The sequence below is a fragment of the Artibeus jamaicensis genome, unplaced genomic scaffold, assembly GCF_021234435.1.
Source record: "Artibeus jamaicensis isolate MK-2021 breed Jamaican fruit bat unplaced genomic scaffold, CSHL_Jam_final contig_777, whole genome shotgun sequence".
Lineage (NCBI taxonomy): Eukaryota > Metazoa > Chordata > Mammalia > Chiroptera > Phyllostomidae > Artibeus > Artibeus jamaicensis.
The window spans coordinates 1,478,388-1,494,324 of NW_026521966.1; positions in this window are offsets into that span (position 1 = coordinate 1,478,388).

A 15,937-nucleotide genomic window follows, 5' to 3' on the forward strand; every position below is an offset into this window, starting at 1 on the left:
ACCTCCTGGTGGGGCAGCCCACCCCATAGGCTCACCCGCGAGACCTGCTCTTAGCATAATGCATCGTTTTCTGTTACGCCCAGGCTTCCCCTGTTCCATAAGCACATTAACCTCCATCAGATAATTAAAGGCTTGGCTTTCCATGAGAGACCTTAAATGTCACCTTTTTGCCACCCAATACATCTTTGAATGACACAGATTCTAATGAGATGTTCAAATATAGAGAACTGAATGACTCCTCGCTTTCAACACGGCATTTATTCAGCTGGAGCGACCTGACTATACCGCTACATTACTTATCATTTCCACCTGACCTTGGGTAGTAGCGTGTAATCTTTAAGGAAACTATCCATTTACTCTCTTGTACCTTATTAGCATTTAATTACTATAACAAATTTCTAGATGTACAAAGTGTGTTAGGATTATGATTTAATTTTCTCCTCAAATAGCCCAGTAGCCAAGGATAGTAGGACCATCTCTGAGGCCACTGAGTCCTGATCAAGGAGTTGTCCTGGATCTCGTTCCATCTCCTGTCCTTCCAGGTCCCAGCAAGACTGTCTGCCTGGAAGCAGTTCTCTCTCTCTCTCTCTCTCTCTCTCTCTCTCTCTCTCTCTCTCTCTCTCTCTCTCTCAACCCCCTTGCTATAATCAGTGGGCCGAGCTTTGCTACACTGCACAGGTTCAGGCCAAGTCCCTGGGCCAGGGACAGGATGTCTGATGCCCAGAATGCCAGCAAACCTTCAGATCAAAGAGCTGCACTGGACAGTGAATTCCATAAACAAACTGTTTTAGGCAGATTTTTGATTGCAGATGAACAACTGATGAAATAACCCAGAGATACCTTCATCTACTCTCACTCCTTTAAAAATCCACAATCTGCTCTGTGTGCTGCTCAGCCATTTTCCCACAGAAACACCCCTTTCTGATACCTCTTGCCTGTCCTAATCCCATGAGTCACCGAGTGACAGGTGCCCTGGATCATCGGTCTGTGGTTGTGGAAAACGAGACAACTCTGAGGAGAGGAGAGATCACCAGACCTAGGCATCTGGGGCCACTTGGGCTCTAGAACTGGCTCTGCCGCTAACTGTCCATACATCTGTGGAAGGCTCTGATTCTTCTCCATCGCTCAAGGCCTGGTGGCAGAGCCAGCATCCGGCTTTGACCTCATGACCTTGTCTTCCTGGCCAGAATTCACAGGAGCCCCTAACTTTGATTTTGTTCTCATCTGGTTACCATTTCCACTTTGAATTTGTTTATTCTACACTTGGGATATTCATAGATGCAAATACATATCCATATTTTGGAGGTGCCTGCTCTCACTAAACGAGCAGTCAAAACTCCTCGAAGACGATCATTCTCCAGGATCAGGGAGGGATTCACTCACTTTTCCCTTTTGGTGGATATCCAGGCTGTTTCTTGTCAGGGCCATGACAAACCAGGCTGCCACAAGCATCAGGCAGTACACTGCATGTGGGCGCTTTCTCATGTCCTGCTCTGTCCTGCTTCTGAGGACAGAGCCCCAGAAGCAGAAGTGCTGATTCAAAGGGTATGTGACATTTTTATTTGAATTGGTATTGGTGACCGGCTCTCCAAAAATCTGTAACCATTCGTAGTCCCACCAGAATGTATGAAACGCTTTTCTCCCTGCACCTTCATGGACCGTGGGCATTCCTACTCTTCCACTTTGCCCAGTCTAACGGGTGGGTTACGAAACGGTATTCAGTCTTTAAAGAGTGCCTTCACGTGGAAGTGAAGGCATTGGACAAGGGGACCTCTGAGCTCCTTCTAGCTCATCTTTCTGAGTCTATAATAATCTGTTTTTAGAACTCACATGCTACAGGTGAATCTTCAGGCCGCCTTCATTATCTGCCATGAATCCCAGACACATCTATAGAATAGTTGCCAGAAACCAACACACCAAGTGCTGGGAAGAAGGAAAGCTGAGCGCAGTCCAGAAGCTCATCCTGCCAATACTGTTCAGCTTGTAAAAACCATCTAGGCCACATCCATGCAATTTCATCCAGAACAAATAATAAAAAGCAGTGCGTAATATTTCTAGGACGAGCATATTCATAGTAAATATTTTAAGATCAATGGCTGCACAAAATGCATTTTCCGTGGAGTTTCACTCTTCAAATGGCTTTGTATTAAAAGTGCTGCTTCAATAAATATTCATGGGAAAATTCATTGATGTGCTTTATCATTCATAGCAAAAATTTCAAAGGTCCTGGGAATAAAGATCTATGATATGTATTTTACCCTCTCAGGAGAGAAGGGGTAAAAAATGCATGATATGGTTTGGTTTTATCTGACTCTAAAGCCTCCAAGGCAGGGTGCTTCTCTTGTCATTCCTGTTCCTGTCTGGCCAGACCTTAGAGGGAGAGATGGCAGCCTGAGCAGGGCGCTGCTGGCGAGGAGGACTGAGGGAGGGAGCTGGGAAAGGAGGGAGGAAAGGCCGGTGTGCTGAGCCTTTTCAAAGTCTCCGAAGCCCCTCCTCCCTGATGCCCTTTCACGAGCACTTGCTGCATACCTGGCAATATGCCCCAAACCTTCATACATCTCCCTGGGTCCTCATCACGGCCCCGTGAAGTAGAATTCCCCTTATACGGATGAGGAACACATAGCCTCATTGGGAAAGTGGTCCAACTCCAGGGTCACAGAGCTAGTTAAGTGGCAGAATGAAGATTCAGACTCAAGTTCATCCAGCTTCAGTTTGCCTTGTTACTGGTCTCACCTGCCTCAGTTTCCCATGTGTAATTTTTCCAGATCTCTAGAAGCCCACTGAGGCTATCCGGGTTGGGGGAAGTTGGGCATGCCAAATGCCTTCTTCGCCTCCTCTGCCTCGTGGCCCGGCAAGTGCAAGTTGGCTGCCTGCTCCGCACATGAGGCATCCCACGGCCCCCACGACATCATTGTTCTTGGCCCCCTTGCCTGTGGCAGGAAGCAAACTCACACAGTCAAAGCGCTGAAAATCTGGCCACTCATTCTTGCCAATTTTCTCAGAGTCTCGGGTAAATGTATTCAGTTTTACGATGGCAAGTTGTACCCTTAGCAATGATTGGATCCCATTGCTCCCTTGCTTAAGATGCTTAATCACTCCCCATGGCCAATAGAATAAACCCCAAATGCCCCACTTGGCTTGACAGTCAAGGCCCTCTGCCGTCTGGCCATAGCACCATCCTTCGTGTGACTGTTGTCTTCCATTTACATTAGGCCACCCTGTCCTTTGCCCATGCTCATACTCATCCATCTGTGTGAAACATCTTTCTCCCCTCTCTATGACTATTAAAGTCTTAAATGTCCTTCAAGGCCCACCTCAAGTGGACACGCCTCCTCCAAGGAGGCTTCTTTGTTCCCTGAAGCAGGATGAGTGGGTCTCTCTGGCAGACCCCACCTCCAGTTCCATTTTCATCATTCTGCTCCTAGCCGGCATTGGTGCTCTTCCTTCCTGCCTCGGCAGCTGGACAGTGCTGTCTGCAGGGCAGGGGCTGTGCTGTTCGTCACTGTTTCTCCAGCACTCCCCGGACACGTGCCTCAGAGTAATAGTAACAACGGCATCGACAGCAGTGACAGTAGCTAACATTCATGGAGGGCTTAAAGTGTGATTTTACTGAATCCCTCAGAACAGTCTCATGAAGCAGATACTGTATTTACTCCTCCTATTTAATAGATAAGGAAATGAGGGTTCAAAGAGATTGGGAAATGCTGGAGCTGGGATTTGAAAACCAGGGTGCTGAGTTGCTGAGACTTTGACCCATTGGCTTCTTTAGATTCTCACTAAATGTTTGCTAAATGAATAATCAGATACATTCATGAGCAAACAAATAATAAGGGAAAGTCACACAAATATAGAAAAACTATCCACCTCATTGACTAAAGCAAGGTGTTTTCTAGAATCCTAGCAATGACAGTGAGCATTTTCTTCTTCAGTCTATGGTTGCCCTCCTCCCACTCATGACGATCCCACCAACGCACATTGTAGAAGCCACAGCAGGAGTGTCATTCCAAACACATTCCCAAAGTATATAGAGAAGAACGACGCATCCCTTCAGGTCCAGGACGGTGCTCTGGTGATCCCTGGCCAGCAGGGGGGTGCATGGCTCTGGCTCATCCACACCCCCACACATGATCCTACAGGGACAATCACTGGTTCCAAGGCTGCTACATAGTGTCAGAACAACACAGGCAGGAAATGTTTGGAGAGGAGAAGAGAGCCAAGTGGGAAACAAGAAACGAGAGAAAGGGCAGATGGAGAGCCGGCTATGCCAGGCTGCAGCTGCAGCTTTGCCGGCAGGGAACTGCGGGTGCTGGCAGAGCGGAGGTTACTGGTACAAGAATGTAGAAGCAATAACCTGTCTCTCAGGCCCAGAGAAGGCATGGGTGCTGGTGAGCAGGTGGCAGACACACTTAGCTCATGGAGAGGCCCTCTTCACCTGGGGCTCAGTCAGGAGTGGCCCACCTGCCTGCCGGTGTCCACCCTGCCTGATGCTCCAAAGGAGAGAGGGGGTGAGCCCCGGAGTATTCTCTGTCTGCCCTTCTCCCCACCTGTCCCACACAGGGAGGGTTCTGGAGAAATGGGAACACACAGACATTTGTCACACGTGCGCACACAGACACACTCACACTCAGACTTGTCAAGCACCCCAGCACTTCAAAGCACTAGTCTACTGATGGATCTGATTTCTGAAGAGAAACCAGCATGTCCTGCAGGCCGGAGAGCTGGGTTCCTCCCTCTGGGAGGCTGCCAATGAGCTCCTCAATCTCCATTTTCATCCTTAATGATTTTCTGGCCTTGGCACAGGATTGGAAAGGACACCTTGGGGCCAGGGGTCAGTTGGGGGCCAGAAGACCGAGCTGCATAGCCCAAAGGAGCAAGAAGGAAAAGCAAACCCATTTCATATGGAAGATTTAATTTCCACGCAGGAAGATTGAAATCATTTCCATACAGTGGTTTTGGAAAAACATGAAAGCATTTCCCTTTCTGAACTTGAGAAGCAGGTCTGAGGCTATAATCACCTCCCTGGGAGCTCAAGAGTCTGGTCCTCTTTCCATAAGAACCGGGAACCAGTGGTGGTGGGTTGCATAATCTCCGCCAGAACCTCAAGGGGTGGGATGTGGAAAATCTCACTCAATCCATCTTCATCTACCCATCCAGCAAACATTCAGCCAGTGAGCCAGCCAGGGTCATTCTCTGATCACTTGCTTTGCATCTTGCTTTTGACCTGGCCCTAGGGTTCAAGTCCCCTAAATGGATCTAAAACCTCCTTTTGATTTTCTATAAAAGGGAAGGGGATACTGTTCTCAAGGGTGTCTCCTGCTCTAATTCATATGCAAACCAGAGGATAAATCCTCTCTGGTGTGGAAACTCCCTTGGCTTGAGGACCATGTAGCCCTTCGCTCTGGGCCTGGCTAGGGCTTCCCCAGGGAGACTTGCTGATTCAGGATCTCTTGTACCTCCTGTTCACATGCCCTCGATGAACTCCGCACTTTCTGTCTTCAGAAGGCTTCCATTTAGGGATTATGATGGACGTGAGGATGAACAATTGTGTAAGACTGGTTTTTGCAACAAGTTTATGGGTATATTTTGAAGGAAACAAACATGAGCCTATTAAGCATGGGAGAATTATCAGTGAATGTTTTTAAATGACCAATAAAAATGAAATTGTCATTGCTCATTGTTTTTTATGGATCATAATGTGGTTTTCTTTCTGATGGAAATATCCAACCAACCAAATCCCCTCCTAGACATCGGCTGCTAATTACATAGTTAGCACACAGCAATCCGTGCAAGTGGGTTCTCGCCTGTTGTAATTCATCTTCATAAACATAATTGGCTCAATGAAAGGGACCACAAAATAATTCTGCAAAGAGGAGATGGGTTCAATAAAAACAAATTTTACTCTTTTTTGAAGAACGTATCAGATTTCTTCCAGATTGCTACTCCCACCCCAATTTGTTTATTACTCAGCTATTTGTTGAAGATATACTCTATTCAGAACATTAGCTAAATGGTGGAGAAAAGCCAAACTTGAAACAAACTCCCTACCGCAAGGGACTGGCAATCAGGTGGGTGTAAGCAGCAGACAGAAGTGAAAGAGGTACAATGTAGACAGTAATAAATGATCCAGAAGAGTTTCAGGGATAGGGTTGCAGGAGTTCAGAGGCAAAGTAGTAGCTTCCTGTTGGGACATCAGTAAGGGCTTCCTGGAAGAACTGGCATCTGACCTGAACCATAAACAATGAAGGGATGCAGGCAGGGTGGGGAACAAAATAGCCATTCTGAGGAGGTAAGGTGGAAGTGGGCTTGCTCAAACTAACATTGGAGCGGTTTTAGTGGAGTGCAGCCAGGTGAAGGGGGGTGAGAGATGGAGTGGAAAGGTAGCTTGAAGGTCATTGTGGAGTAGGAGAAACCTACTTTTTGACTTTATGTCTCAAGGCTATGCTTCCCACCTTTCAGTATATTCAAGATATACTAACTTGAGGCAATTAAGAAAGCATACCTACTACTTGCCAGACCCTGTGCTGGGCCTGCATGGGAGAGACAGATGATTTGGATACAAAGCCCACCCCAGAAACTTTTTTCAGAAGGAAGTAGAAAGACAGTGAGGCCAATACAGGCTTGAGCTCCTGTCCGCATTTATCATTGGAGGCAAGGGGACTGGTCACTGTTCTAATGCGGCCTCGGCTGTGATGAGCTCACCATCCACCCAGTTCCATACCACAGCAGGCACTGATAGCATGAGGTTCTAGTTGCTTCCAAGGCATAAGTTGTTGGGACCATTTACCACCACACACTTCTTTCCTCTAATGCCATCGCCACCATCTTCCTCCTTGCAAATTCAAATAAGCCTAGAAGAGATACTGAGAAGAAATGTTTGGGGAGATAGGAGGAAGATGGAAATGAGAATCACCAAGCAGAATCCAAGGGCATGGGGAATTTCAGGAAAGAAATGGCTGACCATGTCACATGCTACAGAAAATTAAAATAAGAGGGCTGGCACGTGTCCATTGGATTTGGCATGGAGAAACTCACTGCTGACGTGCCTGGAGCCGTGTCGGAAAAGTGGGCCCACACTGCAGAGGCCAGGTGGCATTGGGGGAGGGGCGAGCTGGCCTGGCGTGGAGAAAGTGCCACACACAGCTGGTGCTGCCGCCACCCAGAGAGCCGACTCCTTGCCATCCACAGCTCCACGTCACTCTTGGTCTCTACTCTCATCAACAGACCTAATGACTCTCAAGAAATTTTATTTACTGATTTATTGACAGAGTCAGTTATGTGTTACTGTGACGTTTTATGTTGAAGGATCTTTAAGATGCCTTAAGATCTGTCCCCCAGGAGTGCCCAGAGTCGACTGTGGTGGCTCTTACCCTTTCACGGGACTACATTTCTGACTCATTACCCTAAATGTATCATAGATGTTTTCCCCTTTCTTTGTCCACCGATCTGCTCCCAACTTCTGCTTCTTCTCTCTGCTTATCTCATTTACCCGTCTCCTCCTCCTTACCAGTATGGGTTAGTTGTGATGGACTGAACTTCTCCTCTCAGTTCTTTCAGTACTTTGTAGTACATTTTACTTGCATACACCTTCCATGGCCACATGATCCTCCCCACTCCTCAACTTTTGGGCTGACCACATGACTGGTTTGGGTCATTAGATGTTGGTAGATACGACACAATTTGAGGCATTAAATGTTATGCCATTGAGTTTGCTGCTCTTTTCTTTTCTTTTCTTTCTTTCTTTTTTTTTTCACTACAATGAACTATCTGAGAAGATTATATTCCAGGTAGATGCTTCCACTTCAGACTGGGCCCCAGAGGAAACACGTGTGAAAGTGATCTAATTGTACAATGTGGCTAAAGCCAGGCCCTGCTGACCTGTAGCCTGGAGCAGAGCCACCCAGCTGAGCCTAGCCTAGGTCAGCCATGCTGTAGTCAACCAGCAGATACCTGATTATGAGAATAAATATTTATTGTTTTAGGCAATTGAGGGGTTTTTTTGGTGGAGGGGGGGTGGTTATGTAACATTAGTGCGGAACAAACTGACTGATACAACCTTGCTAGTTCAGGTTCACTATTCTCACCCCTTAAGTTCAACTGCCAATACAGACTGTTAAATGAACTCAAGCATCATTACAAACAAGAAAAACTTCCACTCTGAGGTTGTTTAGTTTTTTTCCAGAAGGTTTACTCCTTTGTTCTTTCATTTGTTCATACTCTCCACAGAGACAGACATTTAAGCAAAGAATTACATCTCAAGGTGTCTGTTATGTTTCTTATCCTAAAGTAAACCAAGTGGAGACAAAATAATCATTCTTCTGAATGCCCTTGTTTATACTTAAAGGCAATTATCCGTGGGTATTTAAAAAAATAAAATGTATAGTAATTGCCTTTTTCTTTTTCACACATCACATGAGCCAGTGAGGAAGTGGAACCAAGACAGTCTTACCATATGTCAATATCAAATACATTTCCCTTTAAAGTGTGTTTTGTTCATCCTTCTGGAAGATGGGAAATGAGATGTAAACAGACAGAACTGTTTCATGGGATCATGATTGCTTTTCATCAGCTGCATCAATTATATACAGCAATGGGACTTAGTGAAATACATTTACAACTTGTTAAAAACACTCCTTGAAACAATTCAGACCCTGTTAAGTCCTGGTGTGTTCAGCCAAGCATGGCTGGACTGGCAGTCAGCAAAACTAAGTCCTCACACCAAATCCAAGCTGACCTTGGTTAAGAGGAATCCCCTGTCAGGGTGGAGACGTTTTCTGATTTCTCTTTCTATTGTTGAGAGATGGAGGACAGAAAAGCCAACTATGAGATGAGTAAAGATTTGTATTAGGTTGTCAAAAAACATCCAATCAGTCAACAAGCCCATTAATATTATGCCAGGTGATGAGGATGTGCCAATATACATAAAAGAATAAATACATGGCCCTGTGCTCAGGTCACTTATAGCCTTCTAGGAGATACAGACAGTTAAACAGGCCATTCCCAGCTTCTCCATCTATTAACCATGAAACATTTAAAAAATTACTTAACTTCTCTATCCCTCACTTTCTTCATTCATAAAATTATAATAACTATCCTGATTTTGTTGGGGTGGCAATGCATCCTGACAAAATACTCACCTTCCCAGACTCCCTTGCAGCTATGATAGCCACATGCCTCAGTTCTGGCCAGTAAAAAGTAGATGGAAATCTTGGTGAGGAGATCCCTTCCTGAATTAAAGGGTAAAAAAGAACGAAACTTCATGAGTGACATTTTTTGTTTATCTTCTTGCCAAGAACACATATTTGGAACATACAGCCAACTTGAGACCATGAGAATAAAACTATATACTTGGGGTAACAGATATAGAAACTGGAAGGAACTTGGCTTCCAAATGACATCCTTGGGCACCTACATAAACTTTGTTCAATTTACTTCTAAACTGCTCATATGGGAGGAAGAGTTCTTGATTAAGCCAATCTTTGCAGGTTTCTGGTTTTTACATATGAACATATTCCTAACTAAAAACAAGTAATTGACATGCAGAAAGCATTTAATAAATGCCCTCAGTGTTGATGTGATGACCATGCACTGTGATGGTGGTATGATGAAGGAGCTGTCAGACCACTTCGGAGGTGGTTCCACTTCAGACCAGATGAAAACTTCTTGGATAAAGGGACCTGGAAGGTTGGGTGGAAGTGCTGTCAATTCTAATATTGAAAGGTCTTCCCGAGTGGACTCTTCCTCTTATCCTTACTGTCCTCTTTTTCTATGGAACCTCTATTTTGGACGTTCCAACACTGAACAGGCCTCCTGCTCTAAATCTTGCCCAGACCATTTTCCACTCTTGTTTCCAGAGAAATCTTCCTAAAATGGATCTTCTTGCATCATAACCCCAGATGCAAACTTCATGAGAGCAACCCCTCAACTACACAGTTTCTCAAAGTTTCCATTGAAGGGCCCCTAGGCTCTAAAACTGTACTTTCACGGAGGCTTCAGCAAGATTAGAATAAATTTTCTAATTTAATTGTAAGAAATCATGTAAATTTTACATTTTATTTTCTAATATATTTTTTGCTGGATTTAATATGAAAATATTTTAACTTACTTCCTATTAGGCTTAATTCATATTCTAGGATGATCCACTGTCTTAAAGCAATGGTTCTGAGCACCCCATTGTATACTGCTCTCCAGCTCAGGAGCCATGCCAGGAACCCCTGTCCTGGCTTCAAGATGGTACTTATTTGGTCCTCTGTGATATCTCCTTGCCCTTCCATATAGTCAGACCTTTCCCACTGAATGTCCTTCCACCCTGGGTGCCCGCAAAACTTCCGTGTATGCTTCAGTGTGAAAGCACCTACCATGTCATAGTTTGGGCAGTGGTTAAGGATCTTCAATCTTTGATTAAATTTAAATCTGTCGAGTACAAGGGCTGAGTTTTCCATTTACTGTTGTGTAACAAATTACCCCAGAACTTAGAGGCTTAAAACAATTATTTTATTTGCTCACAGTTTTGTGTGTCAAGAATTCCCAAAGGGGCTCAGCTGGGCAGTGCTTGCCTGGAGTCTCCATGCAGTTTGCAGACACACTGTAGCTGAGGCTGCAGTCACTGTGAAGGCTCGAGTAGACCAGATGTCCTAGTGCAAGACGGCCCCCGAATGTGGCTGGCAGTTCATGCCACCTGTCAGCTGGGAGCTGTTGACTGGAGTCTCCAGTCAGATTTCCAGAGTAGCTGGTTTCCCTAGAGTAAGTATCCCAAGAAACCAGATAGAAGCTGCATATGGCCTCACAAGTCATGCAGTGTCACATTGAACCACATCTAGTTGGTTACAAGTTAGTCACAAGCCAACAGAGATTCAAGGAGTGGAGAATTAGGATCTGCTTCTTGATGGGTCCACATCATAGAAGAGCAAGTAGGCTGAAAGTTTTCATGCAATCATCTTTGGAAAACATTGTCTACCATAGTAAGCATCTCAGCATTTAACCCAGTTTATGATGAATGAATGAAGGAATGAATGAATGAATGGGGATCTAAGTGCTCTGCCATCATTCCAAGGACAAGATTTTGACATGGAAGTGAAGTAAAATCTTTCTCTACTTTCTTTTCAAAAAGCTTCTTCTGTCCACTAGGCTCCACTCTGCCCTCCCTACCTGAGGTTAAACCCAGAGATGCTGAAAGAACAACAGAGGAAGGAAGAGAGGAAGAGAAGGAAGGGGATAGGAAGATTTCAAACTCTTGGGAAGGAAAGAAAGAAATTCTCTCCCTTGGGGTATTTCCTACTCTCACACACTTCGGTTTGTCTTCCCCACTCCAAATAATAAATAGAGTGTTTGGCATTCGCTTTGAACATAGATCAATGGCTGGCAAGAAGAAACATAAATCAAACTAATATTCCAAGTTTCCCCACTAGAACCATTTCGGTCCCCCTCCCTCAGGGCCTTAGCTTCCCCCACTCTTCCCATTGGAACAGAGAGGGCTTTGGGCCAGCCCATCTATTAGAGCCCTCCTGCGGTTAGGCCCTGTGATTTCATACCAGCCACTCCCACCCCACCTAGCAAGGCATCAGCCACCTGGGGAGAGGCAGCCTGTCATTCAGAGAATTCTCCTTCTCCAGAATCTAATATCCCCTTATCTCCCATTACAAGTTCAGTTATGGGAGCCTTCATAGCAGGTGTCATTAAATAGACATTAAGACCCAACAGGGCATGTTTTACGGGACCATTACCATATGCCTGATGTTTGCTGTGACAAATGGAGATTCAGCCAACCTCACCATGTGATAATGGGCCAGGAAACACCCCCTGGAGTGAGGTAATGTGATTAGAAGATGAGGTTCTCAGTGTTTAATGCCATTCATCCCATCAGAAGGGGATTGACTCCTTTCTGCTGGTTCAACCTGGAAGTCGGGCTGCACCCTGGGTCCACCCGGCCCTCAAGCCTGGAGAGACAGATGCCACCGTTGGCCTGCACTGATGCGTACATTCCAGGCAAACGTGCCTTGTGATTGAAGGACAAAGGACTATGCTGCCTCAGTTTTCCCCAAGCAGTTTTGTCTCTGGGAACCAGAAGCCAGTCAGTAAGAACACGATGAGCTCCTTCATCCAGCCCCTCAGCTGAGTGGGAAGTTGGCCCTGTCCAGGCAGAGAGAACTCACCGGCATTCAAAGTCCCACCATCTCAGGTAACAGAGGTTTTCTAAGGTGCTCTATTATCTGGATCCCTTTGTGGCCTGGAAGCAGCGTGGTGGGAAATGCACCTGAGCTTTGGATTCTGGCTTCCCTGGGTTTGAATCCCAGCTGTGCCATTTGATCTCAGGAAGACTGCTTTTCCCATCTCCCCTGCAGAGACATTATGAGGATTACATGGAATGACTCACAGGAAGTATGTAGCACAGGGCCCAACTTAGCAAATGTAGTTTTCCTAACCCTGCCTTCTCACCCACAACATTTCTTCTTACTCTGGGTCTCCCACCCCTGGCCTTTGGGAGCATGAAGGGTCTGAGAACCCAGGGGCTAGGATCTGCGTGTGCCAGCTGCGTCCTGGGGAGTGGAGATACTCAAAGCCAGACTCCTGATGACTACATTAACCTCATACCCCACGCTCTCCACAACCTCCACTGTCTCTGCCACCTCTGGACCACAGCTCAACGGCAGAGCAGTGCTGGGGACAGTCCTCAAACCTACCCATCTGCTGACTGAGCAAGCCTCTCGCCTCCACACTTACATGTTCAGCTCCCGGCCACAGCCTGGTGATGATTTTGTCTACAACAAACGTCCTACTTGACCTGAAAGCCTTTGACCCTTTTGTAGTTTATTCACTGTCCTTTCAATGCCCACAATGTATCTAGCCTCTCCTTTGGCACCTTACAGACCCTGCCTTTCTGCCTGTTCAGCCATCTTCTCCTCATATTTATCCTCACCCTACCCTCGCCCCTAGGCTGGCCCTCTCCCCAGCTGTCTCCTCTCAACTGACAAACACTCTCGGATTTCTTCCACTCCACAGGGTCCTTTTCTCAACCAACTGCCACCCCCTCCTGCAGAGTGCTTACCGTCCCTGCCTCATTTCTTCTCACCCCATTCCCTCCTCCACTCCTTGAAATCTTGGTTCCACCACATCAGAGCATGAGAATCACTTCCTCCATCTGTGTTCCAATGTCCAAGAGCAAGTCTAACGGCCTGTTCTGCACCCTCATCCATCTTCGTGCCTTGGTGATGTCTGAGAGCTCCAGGCACCGCCATCACCTTTGTATCCTAGACCACCAAAGACTGGCACACTTCCTTCCTGTCTTCATGGGCTGCCTCAGTTTCCTTTACCAGCTCCTTCTTCTCCCCTAAGGCACCAAAGACTAGGTGCTCCCAAATTTCTATTTCATAGGATTGTCCTTCTTTCTCTAAACTTTTTATTCCATAGCCTCAGCCATGATTCTAGGCTGCTGACTTTTCCACTCTCTTGCTACCCCTCACTTCTTTCTCCAGCTCCAGTCTCACAGCCCAGGGGGCCTGCAGGGCCAGGTGTCTCATTGGTATCTCAGAGTCTTCAGGCCCCACACTGAGGTCATCTTATTTCTCTTCCAAATCTGTCTCTCCCTCTTGATAATATCACCTGTCCCAGCAAAAGGGGAGAGGCCAGAGTGCCTTCTTAGCCTCCCCAGTTCTACCTTCCTCTCCCTTATTCTTCCACTGAGACCGCTATTGAAAGGGCCCCTCCCCTGGGCCCTGTCCTGAGCCTCTTCATGTGTAGATGATGGAGGGAAGGAAGCACCAGGAACATGAACTCAGGTGCTCTGCCTTGTCCTCGGGCATTTTCCAAGTTCCTTCAGTCTCCTGCCAGAACTTTCTGCAGAAATTCAGAGTATCCCCACCCCTCACCTCAGTCTCTCAGGCTCTGAGGATTTGGCCTCTGTCTGCCTCTTCTCCCCTACATTGCCTTCCTCTTTCTGGAACTTTCCAGGTCCAGCTATACCATTGACCCTGTGTGGATCAGTGTGCCCATCACAGGGCCTTCTCCCAGGCCATTGTCTCTCGTGAGATCCTCGCCCACTGCCCGCTGTGCACTTGGCTGACTCCGACTCTCTTCCTTTGCTAGGGTCTCCCAATCTAAACCAGATCCCTTCCATCATTCTCCACAGTAGCACCAGCTTCGTTTCTTCATTGCACATGTTTCAACTTACCATTACATGCTCAATGTTCACTTATTGCACTCTCTCCCACTTGACTATAGGCTCTACAAGGTCAGGGGCAAGGTCATGTTCTTGCTAGAACCCCAGTATGTAGCACAGGGCCTGGAACATAGTAGGCAGATAAGAAATGCTTGATGAATTAATGAAGGTAGTGAATGAGAGAAGCTATCATTGGTTGATCCTAACTGTACCATTCTAAGAGGAGGACTTTTATCCCCATTGGTGGTCCCTAAGGACTTTCTCTGCACTGTTTTATTCACAGGCTGTGGCGTGAGATGACACGGGTTCAAATCCCAGTTCTACCGCTTACCATCTGGGTGACCTGGAAGAGCTTAATCTTTCTAACTCTCTGTTTGTACAGCTATAAAATAGAGATATGAGAGTATTTAACATACAGAGTTGTTCGTGAAGATCAACTGATACAAGTAAAAAGTTTGGCGCCATGACTGGTGCATTTAAGTGGAGTCATTATCACTATTGCTGCTATTTTTCTCGCTCTGTTAAAAGAACCAGTAGTCCTGTAGGTGAGACTGGCCGGACGGTAAGGAAGCCAGGAGGAAGTGGTTGGGGGTGGCTTTCAGACTGGGGGTTAGGAAGGTGAGTAGGGAGTGGGAGGTGGTACTGGGGGGACAGAACGAAGAGCTGATGGGAAAGAGGGGAGTCTGGCGCCCTCCCTAAGTCTGAGCTCATGCACATCCCACGCACCTGTGATATTAATTACTGCTCATCATTGGTTTTCTCCCTATAATTAATTTTTTTAATTGCAGTAAAATTTACCTAACATAAAATTAACCATTTTAAAGTGCCATTCACTAGCACTTAGTACTTTTCATGATATTGTACAACCTACACTTCCGTCTAGTTCCAGAGCATTTTCATCATCCCCAGAGGAATCCTCAGGCCAATTAAGCAGTGAGAGATTATTTTCAAAACTTTTTATTTGGATATAATTTTAGGTTTATAGAAGAATTATAAACACAGTGCTGAGAGTTTCCTTCACTCAGCTTCTCTGATGTTAATAACATTTTACTTACATAACCAGGGTACATTTATCAAATCTGAGACACTGGTAGAAAACTAAACATGAGTAGAAAACTGAAGTACAGGCTTACATTTGGATCTCTCCTGGGTCTCTACTAATTTCTCTTTCTCCATCCCCCAGTCAAATCCAGGATATCACATTGCATTTGGAAAGATTATTTTTAAAACCCACAGTCAAATCAAGTCCATAGCACACCGGTCTTGGATTCCATCCTTAGTGCAAGATTTGTACATTCCCTCCCTGAGGTCCCCTGAGACTCACCCTGACCCAAAGGAGAGGTTTCCATTGCGCCCATGAGCCCTTACCCCCAAGGGCATGGAGGGGAACATGCAGAGTCCCTGATGCGGTCAATGTTTCCCGTGTGCTGACTCCTGGGCGCCATCCAGCCTGTACTTCTTTCCCTTCCTCGGAGTGTCCGTCTGGAGAAGCTAGGCTCTGCTGTAGCTACAGACAGCCCGGGAATTCCAATGGCTTAGGACCACATGGGTGTGTTCCTCACTGGCACATCCCGTCCATCCAGGCTCATCTAGCCATCCTGCTTCACACCCTCCTCCCCTGAGATGTAAGCTGATGGGGCAGCCACTTTCTGGAGCTCTGCATGTATGAAAAACTCCTCTTCAGGTTCGTGTAGCAGCGTTTAAATGCCCCAGCCCCATACTGAAACATGTTACGTCCATTTAAACCCATTGGTCAGAACTAGTCGCACAGTTGCACCCATTCAA